Source organism: Enhydra lutris, unplaced genomic scaffold (genome assembly GCF_002288905.1).
Source record: "Enhydra lutris kenyoni isolate GAN:26980312 unplaced genomic scaffold, ASM228890v2 scaffoldscaffold14, whole genome shotgun sequence".
Lineage (NCBI taxonomy): Eukaryota > Metazoa > Chordata > Mammalia > Carnivora > Mustelidae > Enhydra > Enhydra lutris.
The window spans coordinates 8,503,551-8,529,629 of NW_019154098.1; positions in this window are offsets into that span (position 1 = coordinate 8,503,551).

Consider the following 26,079-nt stretch of genomic DNA (forward strand, 5'->3'; position numbering starts at 1 on the left):
CAATAATCACTTTAAACATTAATGGTCTAAATACACCAACTAAAAGAAAACTGGTTGAGTAGATAAAACACAAGACTCAACTAGTATTGTCTATAAGAAAACACCTTAAATGTAAGTTATAGATATTTTTAAAATAGGGAAATGAAATAGGGAAATAAAAAAAGAGATATCATACTAACACTAATCAAAAGAAAGCTGATAGAGGTATAATAATTTTACACAATGTTGACTCCAGAGTAAGGACAATGATCAGTGAACTACTCTCTAAGACAGATTCTGGAAGGTTTACTCAATACTCTTCCAAATTTTTATTTTCTTCTTCCCCTTTCTCCATTGTAGTGGCTGGGGAGTTAAAGACTTACATGCCCAGGCCTTCTTACAGCCAGTGGAGGCCACATTTCAGAGAATGGGACACAAGCAGATATTTACTAAGGATCTTTGAGAAAGATTTCTGCTTCTTTAATCGCAGAAACTATTCCTTCTTTCTCTATTTCCTTTGTTCCTCCTATTTTCCTTCATGAGTTGTTTTAGAATCCTGAGGGAAAGGCTAAAAGATTTCACAAACTTTAGCCCAGGTACCCTTGAGCAGATGCGTAAGATAGATCTTTTTTTAAATTGTAGCTGAATGCAAAACAACATTGCTCCACAAGTGTTCAGTGGAAGTCTGTTACAAACCACAACTCTTTCTCGGGGCTTTATAAGGAAATGAAGGGAGGTGGAAGAGTATTAGCTCAGACAGTGTCTGGAAGCAAAGTGAAAGCAGGGAGCATGGAAGGAAGCCCATACCAGCTTAGGAAATGAAGAGACTCATGCAAGCACAGGTGTACAAACACGTATATACTTGGGACCTGCTGCTCTAGGAGCTGTGCAGGGAAGGATCAAACAATTTGGAGAGTATATAAAGAATCCCTTAAATTCTAGGTGATTTAGGGACATTCAGGTGCAGAAACACTGAGTTACTTCTGCCTAATTTTTGTTCTCAAACACAAAATGTCCCCATGGTGATTGCAACTCCAGATCACAATTATCCTGATGTGATGATCAAGAAAATGGTGTAAAGTGGTTCTTCATATGTACATTTTTGAAAATACACAAAATTATTCACAAGCAACTCATGGAAACAAATGAACAAGGGATGGTAAATGAAACTACATTGTAAAATGCTCATTTTTATGTGAGGACAGAGCAATATGTATGCTTTGTCTTATTTAGTAAGCTTCTCTATTATCTTATGCCTCTGTTTGTACCCAATTTCTATGACTCTAACCTGGCATCTTTCTGTAGGGTCTCAAGTTTCTCAGCCATGCCATCTTGTACTAGGTGTTTGTTCTGGGACTTAATCTTTGGTGTGGGAGGGAGCAACATCATATGGAGGGAATACCATGTCCATATTCTCTGGAGACCGGTGTGGGGTCATGTGAAGAGGGAGGAAGAGCAGGTGATGTGATGGGCTGGTCTAAAGGCTGGCAGTACCTGTGAGTCCCCTTTGGAAACATTCCCACCCTTTATCCAGGAGCTTGCTTTCCTAGTTAAGGAGGGGATCAAATGGGTTAAGGAGAATGCCCTTCGCCTTTAACATTCTATGGTGACCCAGGAAGGCACACAGGGTGACATGCATATGCCGATCACCTACATTCATGAACAACACCACCTGTTTCCCCCACAATGTGTCAAAATATTACCAGTTTCCAGGTATACCTTGAAAACTGTGAAAAAGCTATTCTTTATCATCCCTACCTCTTATCTTGAATCTTTCACCTGCTGTTTGGTTCTGGTGGCCAGGTGTGTGTTTGCCTTCAAGGTAGGGTGACCAATTCATCTCAAGTTGCCTAGATTTTCCTGGTTTTAGCACTGAAAGTCCCTCATCATGAGGAAACTTACAGTTCTAGGAAATCTTACTATAAAGTTGGTCACTCTATATCTGAGCAAGCTCCAGATGCAGAGATTCTGTTGGTGGCACAGTGCTTAACCTTTGGATCACCTTGGAAATGATACGCAGTGGTACAGGGCAGCATTGTCTGAGGTCCAGGCTCAGATCTCTGGAAGTCTACTGAGATCAGTAGTCCGGCAGCCATAGTCGACTTCCTTATTGTTCAAAGCCAACTTTATAGTAAGTGACAAAGCTTATGATAATAAAAGTTGTTATTTAATATAACTTATTATAATACAATTTTATTACAAAAATTAAAGAAAGTAAACAAATAAATATTGTTAAGTAGAAAAGACAAAATTAAAAATTTCTTAAGGATCATAGTGAAATTGGCCAAAGGAAGAATATATCCTTGGAAATCACAAAATCCATGGGTTATATTGAGGTTTAAATGTTTGAGCAGAAGCTTAAGTAAGTGAATGGACTCACTCAAGAAAACGAAGGGGAACCTCACAGGAATGAATTCTAGAGGGGAGAAGTCTTTTAGAAGTAGCAGAAAAATTTCCTGAGCAGATAAAAGCAAGAGTCTTGCCCCTGAGGTGCTGGGTGACTATAACAAATGAGCTTTAGGCCTAAGAAGAAATGGAAAAATTCCTCAGTTCTTTGTAAAGCCAGTTGATTGTCCTTTATAACAAAATTCCTAATAAGTGGTTGACAATTTAGGGTTGATGAGATGGTCAAAGAAACCACAATGAATTTAGAAATGAAAATGCACATAGCAGACCAAAAAGTCCCTACAGGAAATACTAAATTTGAGCTTCTGTAAAAATGTCTTCAAGATCGTGGCAGAGACTGGAAATTCTGGGTTATCAGTTTTCAGGTGACTGGAGCTCAATCACAAGGAGAAGTTCAGAAGGAACTCAAATACCTGGAAGCTAAAGACCACCTTGCTTAAGAATGCTTGGATCAACCAGGAGATCAAAGAAGAACTGAAACAATTCATAGAAACCAATGAGAATGAAGACACTTCGGTCCAAAACCTATGGGATACAGCAAAGGTGGTCCTAAGGGGGAAATACATAACCATCCAAGCCTCCCTCAAAAAAATTGAAAAATCCAGAATACACCAGCTGTCTCTACACCTTAAAGAACTGGAGAATCAACAACAAATCAAACCAACTCCACACATAAGAAGGGAAATAATCAAGATTAGAGCTGAGATCAATGAGGTAGAAACCAGAGATACAGTAGAATGTATCAATGAAACTAGAAGCTGGTTTTTTGAAAGAATCAATAAGATCAATAAACCATTGGCCACACTAATCCAAAAGAAAAGAGAGAAAGCCCAAATTAATAAAATTATGAATGAAAAAGGAGAGATCACAACTAACACCAAGGAAGTAGAAACAATCATCAGAAGTTATTATCAACAGTTATATTCCAATAAGCTAAGCAACCTAGATGAAATGGATGCATTCCTGGAAAACTGTAAACTCCCAAAATTGAACCAGGAAGAAATCGACAACCTAAATAGACAGATATCTAGTAATGAGATTGAAGCAGTGATCAAAAACCTCCCAAAAAACAAGAGCCTAGGACCTGACGGATTCCCTGGGGAATTCTACCAAACTTTCAAAGAAGAAATAACACCTATTCTCCTGAAGCTGTTTCAAAAAATTGAAGCAGATGGAAAACTTCCAGACTCTTTCTATGAAGCCAGCATTACCCTGATCCCCAAACCAGGCAAAGACCCTACCAAAAAGGAGAATTTCAGACCAATATCACTGATGAATATGGATGCTAAGATTCTCAACAAGATCCTAGCAAACAGGATCCAACAGCACATTAAAAAGATTATCCACCATGACCAGGTGGGATTCATCCCTGGGATACAAGGATGCTTCAGCATTCGCAAATCAATCAATGTGATAGAATAAATTAATATGAGAAGAGAGAAGAACCACATGGTCCTCTCAATTGATGCATAAAAAGCATTTGACAAAATCCAGCATCCGTTCCTGATTAAAACGCTTCAAAGTATAAGGATAGAGGGAACATTCCTGAACTTCATAAAATCTATCTATGAAAAACCCACAGCAAATATCATCCTTAATGGGAAAAAGCTTGCAGCCTTCCCGTTGAGATCAGGAACACGACAAGGATGCCCACTCTCACCACTCTTGTTCAACATAGTATTAGAAGTCCTAGCAACAGCAATCAGACAACAAAGAGAAATAAAAGGTATCAGGTCACCAAGGCTGGAGGCATGTTCAGCTGCGATGTTTCAGGGATTTGGGGTCCCAGATGAGTTAAGTGGACTCAATGTCACTCCCACGGCAAGCAGATTCCAGAATAATGTCTCCCTCCATCAGGCTAACCACATTGCAGGAGAGCTTGTCCTCCTCAAGGGCAAAACAGAGCATCATCTCTTGTTCCTAAGTGTGGTTCTCTCTCCAGATCAGCAGGACTCCCAACTTTTGATGGGCTCCCTTTCCTGGTGCAAATGGTCCAACATCCTGAAGAATAACATTAATGATGCCTTTGGTAGGGCACCTGGGTGGCTCAGTTGGTGAAGCAGCTGCCTTTGGCTCAGGTCATGATCTCAGGGTCCTGGGATCGAGCCCTGCATTGGGCTCCCTATTCAGTAGGAAGTCTGCTTCTCCTTCTCCCTCTGCTGCTCCCCCTACTTGTGCTCTTTCTCTCTCTCCCTCTCTCTCTCTGTCAAATATATAAAATCTTTAAAAACATGATGCCTCTGGTAATTTAGGTTCTCCTTCTGTGTCTCTCACTCTTGAAAATGATGCAGCTGGCCCAAACTTTGTTCTTCCACCTCATGAGGCAACAACAACAAAACCCCAAATGATCCAATTAGAAAATGGGCAAAAACCTTGAGTAAGTGTATTGAATAAGCCTCCAAAGAAGATACACAAATGGCCGATTAAGTATATGAAAAGATGCTCACCACCACTAATCACTACGGAAATGCAAATCAAAACCACAGTGAGATACCGCTTGGAACACCTTTGTCAAAAAAATCAGAAAAGCAAGCATAGGTGAGGATATAGAGAAAATTGAGTCTTGTGCACTGCCGATGGGGAGTCAAAATGGTACAGCTGCTATGGAAAACAGTATAGAGGGTTTTCAAAAACACAAGAATAATGTTACCATATGATTCAGAAATTCCACTTATGGATTTATGCCCCAAAGAGTTGAAGCAAGGAATCTAGTATTTATACACCCCTGTTCATGGCAGCATTGTTCACAGTAGCCAAAAGGTAGAAGCAGGCCCTGTGTCCATGGACAGATGAGTGGATAAATGAAATGCAGTATATATATATATATATATACAATGGAATTTTATTCAGCCTACAAAGGACAAAAATTCTGATACACACAATAGCATTGATGCATCTTGAGAACTAAGGGAAATAAGGCAGCCACAAAAGGACAAATACTCTATGATTCCACTTATATGAGGAGCGCAAGAGAAATCAGAGTCCAAGACAGAAGGCGTATCGTGTATGTCAGAATCTGGGAGAGGGAAGAATGGGGAGCTCTTTTAGTGGAAACAGAGTTTCAGTATGGGAAAGATGAAAAAAGTTCTGGGAATGGATGGATGTACAGCAATGTGGATACGCTTAATGCCACTGAGCTGTATGCTGAAAAATATCGAAAATATTAACCTTGGGGGCGCCTGGGTGGCTCAATCAGTTAAGCATCTGCCTTAGGCTCAGGTCATGATCTCAGGGTCCTGGGATTGAGTCCCACATTGGGTTTTCTGCTCTGTGGGAGCCTGCTTCTCCCTCTCACTCTCCTTCTGTATTCTCTCTCTTTCTCTCTCAAATAAGTAAATAAAATATTTTTTTAAAGAGAAGCATTCATTTAATAATAATAATAATACTAAAATGTTGAAGTTTGTTGTGTGTATTCTACCACAATGAAAAATAAAATACATGAAACATAGTTCTTACAAAGTTGCCATGATGACCACTTTTTTTCTTTCTTGCAGAAAAAGAAACTCTCGTATCCTATCTTAACATGGTGATTGCAAAGATATTCAGACAATCAGTTGATTTTCAAAGCTCAAATGAGCTAAGCTTCGCAAAAAACAGTTTTATCACCTCTGCCTATTGCTTTAGACACTGTATCCCTTGATGGTCCTTTAAATATGCATTAATGTAATAAAATGAGGCATTGCTCCTTCACACATTCTCACGGCGGGATTGGAGTGTGAAGGTGAAGTGGATTATTATCAAACCTGTTCGGGTTGCCACAGCTGCCTGGGACCCGGGTTGATTACAGACTTCGGATGCAGTGCTCCTCAGCAAAATAAGGTGAGGGGATGGCAGGAGCGCAGGGAAGATGAGCTCACCTTGAATTTGTGACTGTGGCCACTTTTCATCATGATTAATGGTCACTGACCCCTGCCCTTTTCAATCCAGGCTTATCCCCCCATGCAGATGAGAGCCAGCCTCAATATTATGGGAGTTAATCTGGTCACGACAGCTGCAGCACCGGCCTGGTGGGGTCCCCCACCTGCAGGCAGGTTCGCCTCTGCCACGGTACTTCCGGCTAAACAAGTGAGCAGGCATGGCTGCTGGCTGGCTGGGGTCGGGATAAGGCTGGGTGCCCCAGGTGGAGGTGACTTACCTGGCTGTGCGGGGGAAGGCCAGGCAGAGACTTTGGGAGCCTGGGAAGAAGCTACCTCTTATTCTGAGAGCAGAGGCACGTTACTGGGCTTCTTTTCATTGTGGCCCCCTCTTTTGTAAAATGAGGGTAAGACTGGCCTGGCGGGTCTGTTTTCAGATTTCACATGACGATATGCCTCACTCATCTGACTCATCAGAGGGGAGTCTTCCCTGGGTCTCATCTCCGTTATTGAAGAGGATGCTCCCAGGAAAGCATTTTGATTCCTGCCTTAGCACCTTAGTGTGAGCTGCTCCAGTGCCTTCATTCCTCCCACACTTCGCCAACTACTGCCAATCTTTCACTCTGCCACCCAGATGTCATTCATTGTGTCTTTGTGGAAGGCCACTGCCCCGTTTCTCTTATAGAGACAAAATGGTGCTAAATGACGTTCCCTCCTGTGCTCGGCTTCTGTGTCTCTGTCCTATTTTCGTTGTCAGCCTTTCCTTCTTGGATGGTTGCTCGCAGTTTCTCTGACTCTCTGCTCGTCACTGTTCTGGCTCAGGAATCCACCATTTTTTTTTTTTTTTTTTTTGGTAGAAGTCTGGAGAGTAAATAATTGCAGATTCTGAGGCTCTCTGGGGTAGCAGTTCCGTTGTGCTGTTGCATTGCAAACAGCCATGGGCAGTAGGCAAACAAGTGAGGGTGGCTGTATCTCCAATAAACTTTATTTAACAAACAGGCAGCTGGGTCCGGGTTGGTCCATGGGCCACAGTTCCCGACTCCTGCTCTATCAACACTCATGTAGCACAGAGCTCGTCAAAGCAAACACTGGAAAAATGTATTTGTTCCAAATTCTGGGCTCCAGTCTGGCCCTGAAATGTTCTCTTGCATCCGTATGTTCTGCTCCTGTCTGGGGTGGGTCCCTGGTTGCAAAGAGAAGCCGGGGGAGGCCCCTCTGCACCTGACTTTTGCTCCATCATGATATATACTGTGGGTTTTTTGCATGGGCCAAAACACAAGGACATGTGATAGTGTGAAAATGGTGCTGCCCATGATGTCGGAAGACCTGGACACATGCTGTGTAATCCTAGGCCAGCCATGCCACCGACCCCAGCCCTGGAGCCCGAGTGTCTTCATCTACAAGATAGGCTGTGTGTCTACAGGGGAGGACTGGGGTGAAGATCACAGTGATATCACACACGCTCCTGCTTTGTAAGCGGACTTGCAAGTCTAGTGCTGGCTGACGGGCTGCTCAATATCACCATCATCATTACTAGACTTCGACTCTAGCTTTCATCCTTACTTTACCCTCTGGGCCCACAGGAAAGGCCTGTGTTCCCTCGTTCATTCATTTATTCATTCATTACAAAGTCAGGATTGGAAAATTACCAAATAAGGAAAGAAACTACTCTGTTGGGCCAGTCCAGACTCAATGAACTTTCCAAGTACCACTAGCTGATGTTCTTTAACATCCAGCTTTATTTTTGTACATCCTGGGGATTTGGCCATTGGCTAGGGGTCTAGAATGAGAGTCTCCAAAGTGCTTACTTAGATTCTCAGACTATGAGAGGTAATGAGTCACCCGTTGTCTGTGGAGCCTCATTTGGAGAACGGGTTGGGGTGATAGAGCTTGCTTCTGTTCCACTAAAGTCTGATCCCTTCTTCTTCCCAAGTCACAGCCACACCACATGTCCCTTGCAGTGAGACTGTTATCTGTGACTACAAGTCCAAGTTAGAGTCAATGAACTGTCAGAGAAGCACAACGTATCTCCTCTAGGCACAAAAAGGTACACAAAAAAGAGAAATACCTCCTATGTGCGCTTGTTGCTTTCCTACCTCCTCATGGCCTGAAAAGGTCACTAATGAGGGAAACCCTGGGCTCCACATGAGAATGTCTGCAGCCTGGGTCCCTTCACCATCTGGGGGAGTAGAATTGCTCCTGACTTGAACTTCCACCTTGGACATGTGACAGGGTATCATATTAATTACTTGTACCTCACTGTTATGTTATGTTTTCAGCCACGGAGTGTGAAAGCCTATTTGTTACAGCATTTTTTTACCCAAAATGACCCACATGTATCTACCTTCTTTCCTCCCTCCCCTCATGTCTTCTTTTCTTTCTGTCTTTCCTGCCTTGCTCATCTTTCTCCAACTACATAAATCCATAATCCTTGAAGTGGGACATGCTTCAGATTGAAAAGTTTTCAAATTTTACAAAATTAATGTAGTGTTCCAGGGCCAGTCCCTTGTGAGGCCCGAAGCTTATGCAATTTGGGGAACTTCTTCAGGTAAAAGATTACCAAATTTTGAATATGATATCAGACACAAAAGCCCTGAAGTCTAAACCTCTTTAGCTTCCAGTAGATCTCCTGCTGGTGTCATGGGGTGGCCAGTAATATAATGGTACTGACACATTTGGGCTAAATGCACTATTCAAATTTATTAATATATCTGCACAAAAACATATGAATATTCTGTGTGGGATCAATGAAGAGCACACATGGCCTCCCAGTCATTCAGGTCAAATTTTCCCCCTAAATTAGTAAAGGTCACTTTGGTCTTATTGTCAAATGAATTTTTTAAAATACAGAGATTTAGAGATTTTTGGATTTCAGAATGGTGGATATGGGATCTGTATAACAAATGGTCAGTCAGTCGTTATTAGGTACTGTGAAGGAAAAGAGTATCATATGTACAGTCTAAACTCCTTCCGTCAGGGAGTCTACCATCTCATGAGGAAATGTGAAGTGACTTATCTATAATGTGATTCCTGCCATGGGAGTAGCTCACATGAAATGAAAGATTTCTGCTACCCCAAAGGACTTTCTGTGGGTGGGTGTAAAGTCCACAGAGAACCTGGGGTCTTGGAGAGTCTCTGTGCCCAATCACTGTGACATGCCCTGATGTTCACCAGGATGATGTGGTAGATGGAGACATCCCAGACGGTGAGTAAGTCAGGAGAAGCAAACCGATTTAAAGACACAGAAGGGGGTTCCTGGGTGGCTCGGTCGGTAGAGCATCAGACCCTTGATTTTGGCTCGTGTCATGATCTCGGAGTTGTGGGATTGAGCCCTGTGTCCAGCTCCACACTTAGGATGGAGTCTGTTCATCCCTCTCCTTCTGTTCCTTCCTACGCTCGCTCGCTCTCTCTCTGTCTTTCAAATAAATAAACAAATAACATTAAAAAAAAAAAAAAAGAAGCAGACAGACCTGAGCTCAAATGTTGATTCTTCCCTTATATATTGTGATTTTGGATAAGTTGCTAACTCTCTGGAATCAACTATAATGAATGAGATACAAGAATGGTTGTGTTATTGGCTGTCATTTGTTCTGCCCTTACCATGCTTGGAGTGTTGTGATAGGTGCTTGAGATGAATGATCTCATTTACTCCTCCCATAACCCCATGAGATAGATGGGTTATCATTTTAAGACCAACAGATTAAAGATCAGAGAGCTTTAGAAACTCATCTAAGATTCAGGTCTTTTTGACCCCAAAGCCCAAACAGGGAACTACTACTATTCCTCTGCCCTTTCCAAGGATATAAAAATGACCCAGAAAGTTGTGAACATAAAATGATGTCAAATTCTTGTCCTTGGTCTGGTTTATCCAAGCTTCTGAATTCTCTCCCTTGAGTTTGAATTGACCCAGACACTGGATACCTTCTCCTGACCTTCTGGTCTGATCTTTTCCTTTCCGAGATGACATTATCCTAGATTTAAAGGCAGCGATCATAAAAGGAGAGAATATAGGGGACACCTTGACTGTGATTAGATTTGTGACCTTCAAAATATCTTTAACTTTTTGACATTTTAAATTGGAAATTTTGTATAAAAATTGGCACATCATCACGCTTCTCTTGAGAAACTGAAATGACAACACTAGGCTTGCATTTTTCCATGACAATAATTGGCAGCCCCCCAAATCTCAAGTAGGTCCCCTTCACCACTGTGTATTTTCTGTATACAGAATTACATTTCTGTATGTAAATACAGAAATACATACATTTCTGTATTAAAGAGTATGGTGACATGAAGGTAGTGTGTTCATGTGTCCTTTTCACACCCTATTACTATGATAACTTAATAATCCTTGCCCTTCAATATGAAGCTGACTCTCAGTCTTTATGAAGAATTGATCTATAATGGCCCCAAACACTTGCCATTTAGGTCCAAATGTTGGAAGTATAATGACTTCATAGTGATGTGTTTCTGCTACTTAATGGCCCCTAAACATTAAAGAAATTCTAATTGGCAGGGTCTGTGGGGCTATTGTTTTTTAACTTATGGTAGCATTATGCTTCCAACTAGTATAATATCCAGGATTTATAGGCAATAAAACATAGGTCCCTAACCATAAGAATGGTCACGAACTGCATGTGGGAAAACAATCACAAGTGTATTGTGCCTGATGAGATGGCTATTGGCCATAATCATACCTTGATTTCATATACTGACTTTCTTCAGAGGATCACAAGTTCCCTGCGCATTTTGTTTATGAATCATGACCCATATAGACAGGGAGGGTCCAACCACCAAACCATCTGTAGAGCACTCAGCGTATTAATTCCCCTCTAATTTAGGTTGTTGTTGAGTGAATCCTATTAATCTAACAAACTGAGCAACTACCAAGAGTCCAGCCCAGTGTGCGTGGCTGATCTCCCCACTGTGGTGAGAGGACCTCTATAGGCTGGCTCAATTCAATTCACATATTCTCTAATAAGTATTTCCTGATCCTCCAAGTAGAGTAGCCTTCTCCAGGTCATCCTTCCCATGGTTCTTAGCGCTTTGCCCATTCCTCCCCAATACACAGTTGGGCTCAGGTGGGAGCCAGGCAGTACAGGTGTCTTGGCAAGTCACAGGGTTCAGGGCAGATTTCAAGTATGCCCCTTTATTCACCTCTACTAGCTATGCGAATAAGGCCCACCCATTCACTCATCCTCCATCTTCTCATCTTTAAAATCAGAAATAACACTACTAGCTTTGCAAAGTTGGGAAGAGTATTTTTGGAATATTGTATGTAAAGAACTTAACTATGCTGTTGGTATTAAGTAAATATTACTCTCCTCTTCCAGAGTGTAGGAAATGTGTTGTTCTCTTTTATCCATTCCTCTTAGCAGAATTCCTGCTGAATTGAAGATCATAAAAACTTATTAAAGGGAGGAAGGAAGGGAAATTCAAAGCCATTAAGTGATACGGATCATTTAATGATAGCAGGAACAGAACAAGTAGGAATTCTGAATTTCCCAAAATAAATCCAAGGAAAAATAAGTTTAAGACATATAAATGCATATTTTATTTTACTTTATTTTATTTTATACTTTATTTTATTTAATTCCATGCACCATTGAGTTTACTCAAAGAATACAGAATTACTAATTCAGAGGAATGTATGCACCCCTATGTTTATTGAAGCATTACTTACAGTAGCCAAACTGTGGGAGCAGCCCATCAATAAATGGGCTGAATGGATAAAGTTCTGGTATATATACATACATATCTGATATTATTCAGCCATGAATGGATATTTCTTGACCAAAAGGTTCTGTGATCAACATACCCACCATTAGCATGCTTCATTTTGAGCATTTAATATAAGGCCTTTCCAAGAAAAATCCATTTATTGTATAGTTAAGTATTTCATCATCCATTTCTTCTCCCATGAAAAGGTCCTAAATTTTCTCTTCTTTAGGTGTCTCCTATCTCATGAAAAATCCAAGTCCCAGGGGTTCACTTGGTCCCAGGAGTCAGTTGTAGTTGCAAATTCCCATGCAGAGTAGAAACTGGAAAATTTCAGTCCACCGGGAACCCTTCTGGGATACACTGATATCAAGGTCACACTGCTGAAAAGCAGATGCTTTTTATGTCTCAGAGTACATCCCTGACCTGCACTCAACGACCCAAGCATGTCATCACCCCAGTCCTGCAATAACTTACCCAGGAAGTATGAGGAAGGGGGAACAAGAGTTTTGCCTCATTCTTCACTCAGTCATGGTCATTCCACATGCACACGGACGTGGACTCCATATTGCTCAGTGTCCCAGCAGGAAGTGACACCCAAGGGATTAAGGGATTTAACTGAAGAAAACCTCACCAAGGGACAATTTCAGAACAAGAGTGGCTGAGTAAAAACAGAACTGGTATCTTTCTGAAGCAACGATTTTAATAGCATCCTTTAAAGTCCCAACGACACCATGATGAAACATGTTTCAGTAAACACTTCGACACACCTGGTCTTCATCTTTCTCAGCCAGCTACTTCCCACACTTGCAAATGGGTGCTCATTGGCTTTTCTTTCCATAGTGGCACCCACAGGATCGTGGTTAATATTATGTTAACTTGGCTCAGAGAAGATCTTTCTGGCCTCCAACTACAGCCTTCAGGTAGTGCCTCAGAAAAGGAAAGGTAGAGGGAGGCTCAGTGCTCCATTGTAAAGTCCGTGTGAGAGACACTAAGCTATTTCACGGCATGAGGGTGAACCCAGGAATACAATTTCCTAAGTGTACCAGATGAATAATTGGAGTCCACTGCCCATCTATTTGTAAATTTCTTTCAAACACACAGCCACCAGTCTTCATTTACAGCTTCAGAAATACTTTTTTTATTCCCAGCTGGACTCATGTCCAGGGCTCCAAAACAATAGTTGTAATCACTAGGATTTTAGGGAAGTGAGGACAAGAGACACTCTCCAATATAATTTCCATCCTTTTGAACATAACCTATCATTCAAACCTGTCAAGTCTCACGCAGGTTGCTAATGGATATCAGAGATCTCGATCAGCCAAGTATGCAGAGCTCCATCACGAATCATATTCTGGCTGTTTTAGGGTGCAGATTTTGGACAGAAATTCAGAAATATACACGAAGGCCTTCACAAAGATATTTATCAACATTATGCACTGTCTGGTTCTAAATTTTATAAATATTTTAATAAGAACTGAAAAATGAAAGTTAATTTCCAGGTGGTTTTGTTTTCTCATGTGTAAAACGGATAATAATAGTACTTTCTTCACTGGAGGGCTTTAAAGCTAAAGGTGGATTAATACCTCAATCATTTGTTGAATGGGGCAGGGGATAGCTCGCTCACTAGCTATCTGGGTAGGCAAGTAGGTAATAAGTCAATATAGATACATTGATAGAAACAGACAGCTGTTCAGTGATGGTGAGTGTTTCAGCCCTGAGCTCAGTGACCATTATTCACTTGGTCTTCAATACATGTCTATTGACTCCATGGATGATCAGAATAAAGCTCTGTATTGGTTTTTAACTTTCAGTGCTTAAACTTCACACATTCATACTCAATATTTCCTTTGAAATAAAAAAAAACAGAATAGAAGTTGTAGTTCCAAAAGATGTATTTCCACTGATAAAACCCACTGGTAAAATGAAGCAATGACCCACGACACTTACAGGGACTATTCCTTCTGTCTGCTGCCTGATGACAAGTGTGCATAGGTCAGACCCACACACATGAGTAAGGGGGTCCATGGGAACATCTTGATGCACAGCTCTCCAACTTGGAGGGAAGAGGGCCCATGGAGAGTGTGTGGGGATGTATGTGAGGACTGTTTCATGAACAAATTGATCTGTGCAATTAGAGGTTTTATCTTATTAAGCCATTCTATCTTGGTCATTTATGAACACAACCTGGTTTAGATGAATTTACTGAATTTCCAAGAGCAATTTCATTAATAATGATGATGACTGCCAGTACTTAACTATGTACAGGACACTAAGTGATTCGTGTGTATTAATTCAGTTAATTTCCTGTAAGTTAGGTACCAAGAGCATCCCCCTTTCACTGATGAACCAAATGACACAGAAAGGTTGAGGATTCTCATGACATTTCATACCAAATGTGTAACAGAGCTGGGGTGTGAACCTGATAGTCTGAACCCAGAATATAAGTTCTTGGCTGGTACAGGACCCTTTTATTTAATAGCTTAGGAAATGGTTGCTGAAAAGGGAAACTGATCCACCGTGTCGGAGCCAGGGTTGGAAAGTGTCTTTTAATTTAATTCATACAAATCCACTAAATACTTTCTTCAGGCCAGCAATGGGCAAGGTGCTTAGACGTACAATAGAGAGCAAGGCAGATAAGGTCCCATGTTATTTCCCACAGAGATGAACTGAGTGGGGCATGGAGAGAGTGAGTTAGTGGCAGTAAGAAGGTGAGGATGCTGTGTTGCTAGAGGGTGGGGAGCTAGGGCTGCCTCAAGGCCCCAGGGAGAGAGCAGGAGGAGAATGGAGTTTGCCAGGCGGGTGTGCCAGAGCCTTGGCACTTAAGGTCCTGTTGCATTTTGAACAGAATGTACTCTTCTCATTGTGGCCTCCAGGGTTGGGAACGCCCTGGCCCTGCTACCACTAGGATCTCATCTGGCACATTCTTCTGTTCTCTCTGGTCAAGCCCAGCTGCCTGTTTTCAGAGTTTCTTAAGCAGGCCAAGATCTCTCCTGACTGCAGTCTCTTTCATGGATGCTCTTCCTTCTGCCTAAAATGTGCTTCTGTGTCTTTCCAAAGTGGCCTTGATTTACTCCTTCAGAGTTTGGTTCAATGTCATCTCCTCGGGGAGGCTTTATAAATGCCCGTCCAAGTAGTTCCCACCAGTGATCTCCACTTGTGATTGTTGCGAGTTGAATTGTTTTCCTCCCTCACCCCAAATCTGTATGTTGAATCTCCAACCCCTAGGACTTCATCATGTGACCTAATTTGGAGGTTGAGTTCATTAGGGTGGACCCTAATTCAGTAGGGCTGGTGTCCTTATAAGGAGGGGAAATTTAGACACAGATACAGATGCAGAGAAAGCCATGGGAAAGTGAAGGCAGAGATGGTGGGGGAGGCTCTTCTACAAGCCAAAGAACACCACAGATTGCCAGAAAAACACCAAAAGCTAAGAGAGAGGCATGGGAGCAAAACCTTTGGACATCTAGATCACGTGGTTGCAGCCTCCAGAAGTGTGACGTAATCAAATTCTGCTGTTCAAGCCACTTAGTCTGTGGTGCTGTATCTCAACAGCCCTAGCAAACTAGTACAGTGATTACAACTGTACTGTGGGTTAAGAGAGCCCACTCGACCATAGGGCCAGGCATGTCTGCCTCAGGTACCAACGTCCCTAACCAGGACTGGTAGGTGGCAGGTGCTCAAAGAACTCTTAAAAAAGGCTGGTTCTTCTCTCCCTGCAGACCCCTCTCCTCCTGTCTTCTTTTTCCTTCTCTTCTGCTCCCTCCCCTCTCCATATTCTCTCCCACACCTCTTGCTTTTGAAATGCTTTCAGGATGACAGGATCCATATATTTCTAGAACTTGCACAGCTTGAGACAGGTTGAGAAACAACTGAGACCAGAATCAGATGCTAAGGAGACTCCACAGACCCTACCCACCCACCCAAGAGACTCTTGTTTAATTTCTAGGTAGCCATAGGTAAAGCTTCTTTCCCAAAAGTGGATCATGAAGAACTTGCTGAAAGGCAGTCATTCATAGTGGAAAGCACAGGACTTCTGCTTAAGGGTATTGCTTAAGCTTGGTTTGAAATCTTAGTCCTTTCTCTTTCTGACTACGTGAACTTGAGAAATCCCTTTACCTCCGACTCCAGCTTGTCTACAAACTAGGAATATTTTGTCAATCTGCTTTTTTACATTTAGCAGTATATTGTGAGTCTTTTTCTATGAAAATAAGTGTTGATTTATAATATCTTTCTCAGTGTTTGCCATAATATGCCACTATTAAATATATTTATATAGTTATAAATATATTAAATATATATGCACATACATACACATATATGATCATTAGGTAATACCAATTACTATACATTTAGATTTCTTTCAAATTTTGGTATTATAATGGTTGATGTGATAAATTTTCCTGTATATTCATGTTTGTGAAGTTGTGCGATTATTTTCTTAGACTATGTTTCAAGTATTTCTATAGATTAAATTTTTCTAGGATAAACTTAGGTCTAAGGAGATGCAAATTTTTAAGATGTCTCCCATGTGCTGTTCAGTTGCTTTCCAGAAAAAGCTGGCTCAATCCATCCTCTCTCTAGCATTATAGAAAAGTGTAACAGCACCTGTTCCCCTCACCAAATATTGTCATTTTTTCTTTCACCCATTACCAGCTTAGTGATACTGAACATTTCCATGTTCAGAAGCCATTGGGGTTTGTCTTCTCCTGCACTGGTGGTTCTCCTTGTGTTGTTCACTGCATTCTCAGTGTTTTCTGCTCCATGCTCCATAGGGGTCTTCACCCAGGCTCTCTTACCCTCCCACGCCCTGTTGCATTTGCTTCCAAGAACGGCAGACATCAGAGGGCAAGAGATTCTCCCTGTTCCCCTCCACCAGGTCACATTTCTCTGCCTGTGACCACATTACTTGTCTGGAAGCTGTTTTTCACAGACAGATCCCTCCCACACCCCTTTAGAGCCTTGCATGGTTAAGGATTCTGCTATTGCTTATCTGGATGCTTCTCCATCCTTTGGGTTTCTTCACGCTGTCCACGTCTCTATGAATAGTGATATCATGTCATTAGTTCTCTTCAACTACTGCTTTGGGTGTCCCATCTGTTTCCAACTAGCACTCTACATGATATATACATATTTCATTTATCCTCTGTTATGGAGTATTGGAATATTTCCCCTAGACTCCTGATTCTCAGGTGACTTTTTTCTGCTTCTTTTTTTTTAAAAGGATTTTAATAGAGTCAGGGATCCCCAATTTGAGGCAAAAGAAAATCTAATTTAGCAAAAGGTCTAAATAGCAAATAGGACTATTTTCAAGCATAGTATTACACAATTTAGAATAAACACAGTTATAGGAAATAGGAAAATGAATTAAGAAATCTTCCTGAAACAGAGATAAGGCAGACATATTGCTATGGATAAGAACAGGAATGTAAACTAACACTTCAGCTACAAACTGGGTTTCTTTAAATGGTTCAAAGGACTTGCTCGTTTACTTAGGAAGATTAAACTTTCTCCTTGAAAAGTATTTATATTACTCATTATATGTAGAAGACTTTTCTCCCTGGTTTCAAATTCAGCGAACATTTCATTGAGTATCTGTGGTGACTCAGCCATTTTCTTAGTCTTCACTCACTATGGGAACTCTGTAAGATTGATGCTTTCATCCTCACTTAAAAGGAGATCAAAGTTCATGGAGGTTAACTAAAGTACTTAAAGTCACACAGATAAAGAACAAACTAACTTCTCAGCAGTAGAGAAATTTAAACCTAAACCTTTTGCTTTTAAATCCCATGCTCTTGTTATGGTATTAAATACTTAGCCCCCAGAATACATTTCAACATAGTTCATGAATATTTAACAAAATGCACATTTAGTTTATATATAATTATATTCCTGAAATTTTCAAATTCTGTATGTAACTATTAAAGATACACGATATAGAAGTTAGGGCCACATAGAGTTAATTAGAGAATTTACAAAAATAATGAGTTATAAGAACTATATTTAAATGAAACAAACACTTTCTAAAACAAAGTCTTTCATGAATAATCTTGAAACACTGAAAAAATAAAGTTAAATTTAAAAAATTTTTAAAAGGAGAAAAAAGATTTATACATTTGGATATGTTCATTCATTTAAAAAAATTTCTTAAAAGTATACTATGAAACAGGTGGCAAAGTGTGCCCACATTGACATCAGTTAAAACTGATACAGCCAAGTGGATATAAAAGCTGTTAGTGGGAACTGCTTGAAGTGAATCACCCCAAATAGAAAGTATGTGTACAATAGGAGAAGCTATTGATTTTGGGTGTGTTAACAAGAATTAGTGGGCCAGAAAATGTATGTTCATTTCCTCATTCTGAAAATAATAGACTGTATGATAATAGAATTGTTATCACAAGTGCAGGATCAAAATCTCATGGGCAAGTCTCATCTGAAGCAGTGTTGGTAAAACATATGGCATTTATGGAGAACCCTTCCCTTCCATGCTCATAACTACAGAGTTCAACTGCCTCCATAAGATGCAAGCAACTTACCCATAAATAAAAAAGAGATAAACCAATCTGCCTGTGCATTATGAACAGCAGTGCATGAAAAAACAACCACTGTGGGAGGGACGTCTCCTATGACAATGTAGAGTAGGGGGGATATGGTTGTATTTAATTCAATTTCAAGACTTGTAAATCATTAACTTGTAGAGAAAGACTGTAATCATCAAATCTGGTGGCAATCACTGATGTATAATACTTTTTAGAATCCAATTCTAGAAAAATGGCAACTTTATCACCTATTTGCATCCCCTTATCAACTCCTACTGCCAACCACCCCTTTAAATGTGGTGTCCATAGACACCAGAGGCCTGGCAAGGGTAAGCAGGCTTTGGGGCATGGAGAAGTTAAGACAGAAAATGATGCTTAAGGATCTCTTCTCCCTAGGTCAGATGAGAGCCTGGAAATGAATGGAGAGAACCATGGCAGCACTACAGTATATAGACTTGTGTAGATCTTGAACACCCTTGCCACACACACACACCCAAAGATTTGGCAGGTGGGGGTGGGGGTGGGGGAAGGGAAGATCTGTTGACTTTTCTGGTTTCAGAGCAGCTTTATTGGAACTGAACATGTAGGCTAAGTCCCTTTTATCGTCTTGTAGATGATTAGTCTGGCAGAGGCCAAGGTAACTTTCTTATCTTTGGAGGTCAATGCTAAGGTACCCTATGGGTGAAATTGAGCCCACTGAATGGTAAGGGAAACTTTACACCTAATCAGAAGATATCTAAAAGCCAGAGAGAACCACTGGAGAATAACAGGCACCCTAAAAAGACAAAAAAATAATACTTAAGATCACATTATAGCATGTAAAAAAAGACTCCACAGAACCAGATACAGGTGATTCTCATGACCTGTGGTAGTTGTTTTATACAGTTGCTGTGAACATTGAATTAACAAATACTGGGCCATTGCTGCTGGAGGAAATACAAGGATAGGTTTCTGCCAGGCTCTGGTCACAGCATTTTCACCAACTGATCAAGACAGACCTTTGTTTCATGTGTGTTTGTGTTTAAAAACACCTTGTTTAGTACATATCATGAATTCATCCATTGAACTTATAACCAACATTCTTATAACTCATGCCTGAAAGAAGTTCATCTAATACATATATTTGCTCTGGAAGGCATGTCACAGTCATTCTGTCCTGAGGGACACTAGTCAGCTCTACACCATTGTGCTTGGGGGCTGTTTTACATAACAAAATCACCAACCAAAAAAAAAAAAAACCCACAAAAAATTGTGGTTAAATGTGTCACTACATAGACTGTGAAAAAGACATTTTTTTGTAGTTTGAGAGCTGAAACAAGAAGACAGTTGGGGGCATGCATGCTGAGTTTCTCAAATTTTCTCCACTATGAACATGTCTCCAATGACTGCAAAAGCACCACAAGTATTGGTTTTGAGGTTGCAAATACATTTTAGCAAGTAAGCAAATTCACAAACACAGAATCCATCAACAATGAGGATCAAGTGTATATAATAATATTTTTAAAAATAAAAACCTTGTAAGTTGAAGGAGAAGGTGGTTACATTAGAATCTGGAAGACCTAATAGAAGAAAATCTTAAATCATAAAAAATCTAAAGAAAAGGAGCTATAACGGCAAAAGATAGAGATGAGATAAGATGGGTATGTGCTAATTTGCATATACTGATGCTTCCAGGGGAACAGAATAAGAACAGCTGAGGAATGGGTTATAATAAAACAGTTAATACATTAAAAATTCATTGAGTTAAAGAAACACTTGAGTCTGAATCCTGAAAACCTCAACCAATTCTAAGCAAGATGGATAATAGAAGTCACACACCAAGACAAACTCTGAAGATGCTCTTCATTTTTGAATCTCAGGAACACAGAGAAAGCATTGAAATATTCCATACAGAAAGAAAAATAATTTGTAAAGTTAAAACAGGCTCAAACTGGCATGGAACTTCTTACCTAGAGCACCAAATTAGAGATAATGGAATAATGCTGTGAGGTAGCTCAAAGAATAAATTTTGAACCAAGAATTCTATGTCAAAACAAGATGGTATTTATCCATTGGTGTGAAATATGTCTGCAGATATAGAAGAATTCAGGGAACACGTCACCTATACCTCGCTGAAGAAAATTCCGAAGTAAGGACCCTAATCAACCAGGAAATGAATTTGACAAGAAACCTCAAAACAGAAGAAGATAGGAGGAGGAGAAGAGTGTGAAGTAAGTAAAGACAGAAGTAGAATATAGATATTAGTAAAATGTAGAGAAATAATTAGTAAAAGAAAAAAAAAAAGGATAGGGGTGCCTGGGTGGCTCAGTGGGTTAAGCTGCTGACTCTAGCTCAGGTCATGATCTCAGGATCCTGGGATCGAGTCCCACATCAGGCTCTCTGCTCAGCAGTGAGCCTACTTCCCTCTGTCTCTCTTTGCCTGCCTCTCTGTCTACTTGTGATCTCTCTCTGTCAAATAAATAAATAAAATCTTTAAAAAAAAGGATAAATGTACAGACAGATACACATAATTACCGAAAGCCTTGGGATGCAAGGCACACATATCAAAGAACAGTTCCTGAAACAGAAGTCATGCTACCAGAGAAAGCATTTAAAACTGGAAGAACTAAATTCCTTCTGTGAATAAAATTATGAAGTCATGGGATAGACCAGAGAGGAGAAATGACAACATTTCTAAGTGCTCATTACTTTGGTGTAGGAGGATAACAATGGGCGGGCAGGCAGGTTAAAGAAGCTCAGTTAGGAGTAATAACTGCTACCTTACTTTATCACAATAGTAGAATAATAGTGAGTGATCCTGGACATGAAGGAAGAGGAGGTATTTGGTGGGGCTATGCAACAGAATGACATAAATTCTGAGCTAACAAAGGGGAGAAACAAGGATATGTAGTGACTAGAACAGACTAGCAAAAATAAAGAAGCATAAACTGGAAATGACAATGTGCAATAAATAATAAATATAAAGAGTGAAAAGAATAAATCATATCCAGTTGTTCTTATATCATATGTGAATGGGCAAAGTCTGCCCTATTTGTTCAAAAGATAAAATTTATCTCCATACTGTTGACAAAAGTGAATTTGAGACAAAGTAGTAGAGAAGGTTGAAAATAAAAAGACCATATAAAGATCTACCAGGCATACAATAAGAAAGCCAAGTGGCAACACAGGTGTCATATATATGGGAATTACTCACTTTGCACATTGTATACACATTTATAAATTATATATGTATACAAGTTATTCTGTGTTCTTTGAGTATATTACACATTTTTACATATGCCTAATGAATATCTTCAAAAATTGATCACATTCCTGAATACAAAAAAAAAAAAACAACTAAGAAATTCTGAAGCCATTTCTCTTAAAATCAAGCACTAGATGGGATGTCCATTGGCTCCAACAATAATCAAGATTTTTATAGTTTCTTGCAAATGCAATTTAACATAAAATGAAATGATAGTTTAAGAAGTAATTTGTAAACTGAGAGTTGCTGGGGGGAAGGGGATAGGGAGAGGGTGGTTGGGTTATGGACATTGGGGAGGGTATATGATATGGTGAGTGCTGTGAAGTGTATAAGCCTGATGATTCACAGACCTGTACCCCTGGGGCAAATAATACATATATGTTAATAAAAATAATAAAAAATGAAATGATAATTTAAAGCACTGTGACAGGATCCTCAAAGATACTGCTCCAACAGCTTTTTAAAAAGGATTTTATTTATTCACTTATTTATTTTTTTAGAGGGAGAGAGAGCATGAGCAGGGGGAGGGGCAGAGGGAGAAAGAATCTTCAAGCAGACTCACCCATGAGCATAGAGCCCAACTCAGGACTCTATCTCAGGACCCTGAAATCATGACCTGAGCAGAAATCAAGAGTTGGATGAGTAACCAACTGAGCCACCGAACCACCCCTGCTCTAGCAGTATTTTTTAAAATTTTCTTATTCTTTAATTACTTTTCAGTGTACTAGAATTCATTGTTTATGCACCACACCCTGTGCTCCATGCAATATGTGTCCTCCACAATACCCACCACCAGGCTGGCCCAACTTCCCACTCCCCCCAACCCCTTCAAAACCCTCAGACTGTTTTTCAGAGTCCATAGTCTCTCATGGTTCATCTCCCCATCCAATTTCCCTCAACTCCTTTTTCCTCTCCATCTCCCCATGTCCTCCGTGTTAATTCTTATGCTCCACAAATAAGTGAAACCATATGATAATTGATTCTCCCTGCTTGACTCACTTCACTCAGCATAATCTCCTCCAGACCCACCCACGTTGTTACAAAAGTTGGGTATTCATCCTTTCTGATGGAGGCATAATACTCCATAGTATATATGGACCACATCTTCCTTATCCATTCGTCCATTGAAGGGCATCTTGGTTCTTTCCACAGTTTGGTGACTGTGGCCATTGCTGCCATGAACATTGGGGTACAGATGGCCCTTCTTCTCACTACACCTGTATCTTTGGGGTAAATACCCAGTAGTGCAATTGCAGGGTCATAGGGAAGCTCTATTTTTAATTTCTTGAGGAGTCTCCACACTGTTCTCCAAATTAGCTGCACCAACTTGCATTCCCACCAACAGTGTAAGAGGGTTCCCCTTTTTCCACATCCTCTCCAACACCCGTTGTTTCCTGCATTGTTAATTTTGGCCATTCTAACTGGTGTAAGGTGGTATCTCAATGTGGTTTTGATTTGAATCTCCCTGATGGCCAATGATGATGAATATTTTTTCATGTGTCTGATAGACATTTGTATGTCTTAAACTTCACTCTTACACTTTTCACTGTTCTGCCCCTTCAGCATCAGAACCATGGACAGACAAACAGCCTAACTTTTCCTGATCTCACTTCCTCCTCCAGCTACCACAGCATATCTGTAGTCTTCTCTGCATCAAAACACATGAAAGTGGCGGTTGAGGCATTTGCTCTTCTTCAGACCCCTACTACTCAGTTATTCTTAAAGCACACCATGCTGGCTTTCATTCTTAGCCTTCCACCCTCTCCCTATCCCCTTCCCCCCAGCAACTCTCAGTTTACAAATTACTTCTTAAACTATCATTTCATTTTATGTTAAATTGCATTTGTAAGAAACTATAAAAATTTTGATTATTGTTGGAGCCAAAATGCTCATGTGAAGATCACAGACCACATCCATGCTGTTGGATTCTGTGGTCAATTTCATCATTCCCATGCATGGCTGCTGAGGCAAGTCACCCAGATTCCCCTGGGTGCTTAGGCACTCATCCTCACAGCTGCCAGGAGTGTTGGCTGCCTACAGCTCATAGCTGAGTCTCTGCCCAGGTGTTTTCCAAAGGGCCTCATCCACATCCAGGGACCAGTCCTCTCAAAGCAACAAGGCCTGCCACCTTTCCCCTAATTTAAGACATCTTGTAATGGTTTCCCCAGCTCCATAGCTCCTTTCTGAGTGGAATTAAGGACTCTGTTACAACTGTATTGTGCCTTCTCTTCTCCTTCTGCACGGGCCTGCCTCCCTCATGTTTCTAGAATACTGAGAATATCATCTATATCTATATCTTACTATAAATATATAGATGTCAATAAATAAGTATATATAGATATATATAATGTATACCCTCAACATGGATTTCTCCTTAACAATTAATGATCTTTATCTACCCAAAGCAGTTTGTATAGAACCCATATATTTAACGACTCTATACATATACATATATATTTACATATACATTTGATTTAAAAATTAAATATCAATAACAAGTTTTAAAAACTTCTCTACATGTTTATGTATAGAGGAGAGAGGCACAGACAGAATGTGTTATCTGGCAAATGGTGGGGGAAGGAAGGGAAAAATAATATTGTGTTATATCCCCCCCATTTAGTTAAAATTATAAGGCTCTTCCTCTATGTTTGCGTAAAGAGAGTTCTGAAATATGGATAATAAAATTTTAATGATGTTAGCTTAGAGAGCTGAGATTTCATTTGATTTTTATTTTCTTTTTTATAATTTTCTGTATGGTTCAATTTTTTCACATTACTTATATGGTTGGAAGAAAGCTCAGTAAGGCTCGATTCTTTGTGGGAAATTGGACTAACAGTGCTTACAAAGGAAAATTTTAAAAATTAATTCTTCCTTGTCCCTCATGCTGGGGTAGTTGGGGCTGACCACTGAGGTGGGGAAAATCAATGTACTTTAACGTGTAACAATATGTGATATAATATGTAATGCATATTACATTTAATATGTAATATAATATATGTAAAAATAGGAAATGCTACAGCCCAAGGGGAAAACTCAGCTGTTAGAGGAGAGGATTCCAGAAGAAATCCAACTCTGGGAAGGACCAGGTGATCCATAGAGATCCTGCCAGTCTGTTTAGAATGAAGAACTTTATCTGTAAGTCCTAAGTTCCAAAGAAACATCTTATGGGACATTAAAATGAAACAAATAGAAAACAATGTTTTAGAAGAAGCAGGAGTGGTCCTAAGGTATATAGGGCCCTTCAGAGTCCATCCAACCGTAATGGAAATTCCTGGAGAGCTTTTGCAGAATCTCCAGGTTCTAAGACCCCTTTTCTAGAAGACTGCCAAAGGACCATAGATACCTTCTGTGGGCCACTGGGGTCCCAACTCTTGGCTGGCTCAGTTTGGCTTACAGAATCAGGATTTGGTCAGAAGGAAAGAAGCCACTACCATCTGATCCATAGTAGTGATTGCTCATGATGAATGCCAATAAAAAGTAAACTCTTCTTTAGCTTGGGTGGTGTACGAACATAAGAATAGCCCAAGATCCAATGAGTTATCATCATGGATAATTCTGTGTAGAATATATGTTATGTGCATATACATATTATATATAAATATCTGTGTAATTATATTGCATATGTATATGCACAGCTACATTGATTATGTTTTATATATTATGATATTAAAAAACAACTTATAAAAGTTAAAGACATTATACATCTTGATCCACTACAATTACTTCATTCACCAATTTGTACTATGATCAATCATTGCATAATGATCCCATTCCTTTCTTCTTTGGGGGCACAAAAAGCCTCTTTTCCTTCATTTATACTGCATTTAAAAATTAACATGACTCAAAAGGTTTAGTAGGTCACTGTTCATTACCAGAGAATTTATTATAGTGAACACCTGGAAGCCGTCCAAACAGTAAATAATAGGACACTGAATAAAGAGAAACCAGTGCCTGTCTTTGATAGTATAGGATACAGATGTAAAGCTAATGCTTACTTCCCATTTATAATGAATTCCCTACTCCTCACCTGAGTACACAGTAGTGGTATATCAAAGTCACGAGCTTCCGTCCCCACATGGTTAAGAAGTCTCATTGGTTACTTCTGTCTTGGAGAAGGTCCTACACCTGTTCACCTTGGAGTCTGTATGGAATCTCTGAAAGGTCATTCTCTTTCTGCTCGCTTTCTCCTTCTCTGGAGTCTTGCGTATGGCACTGCCTTCAGGAACCCTGCTTCCAGGTTCACTGTGCTTACCCACAAGTCTGGCCCAGGACAGCTGTCATTGATGCTTCTGGAACTGTAACCCTCCTGGGTGCTGGCCAATGACAAGGACTGTGGAGT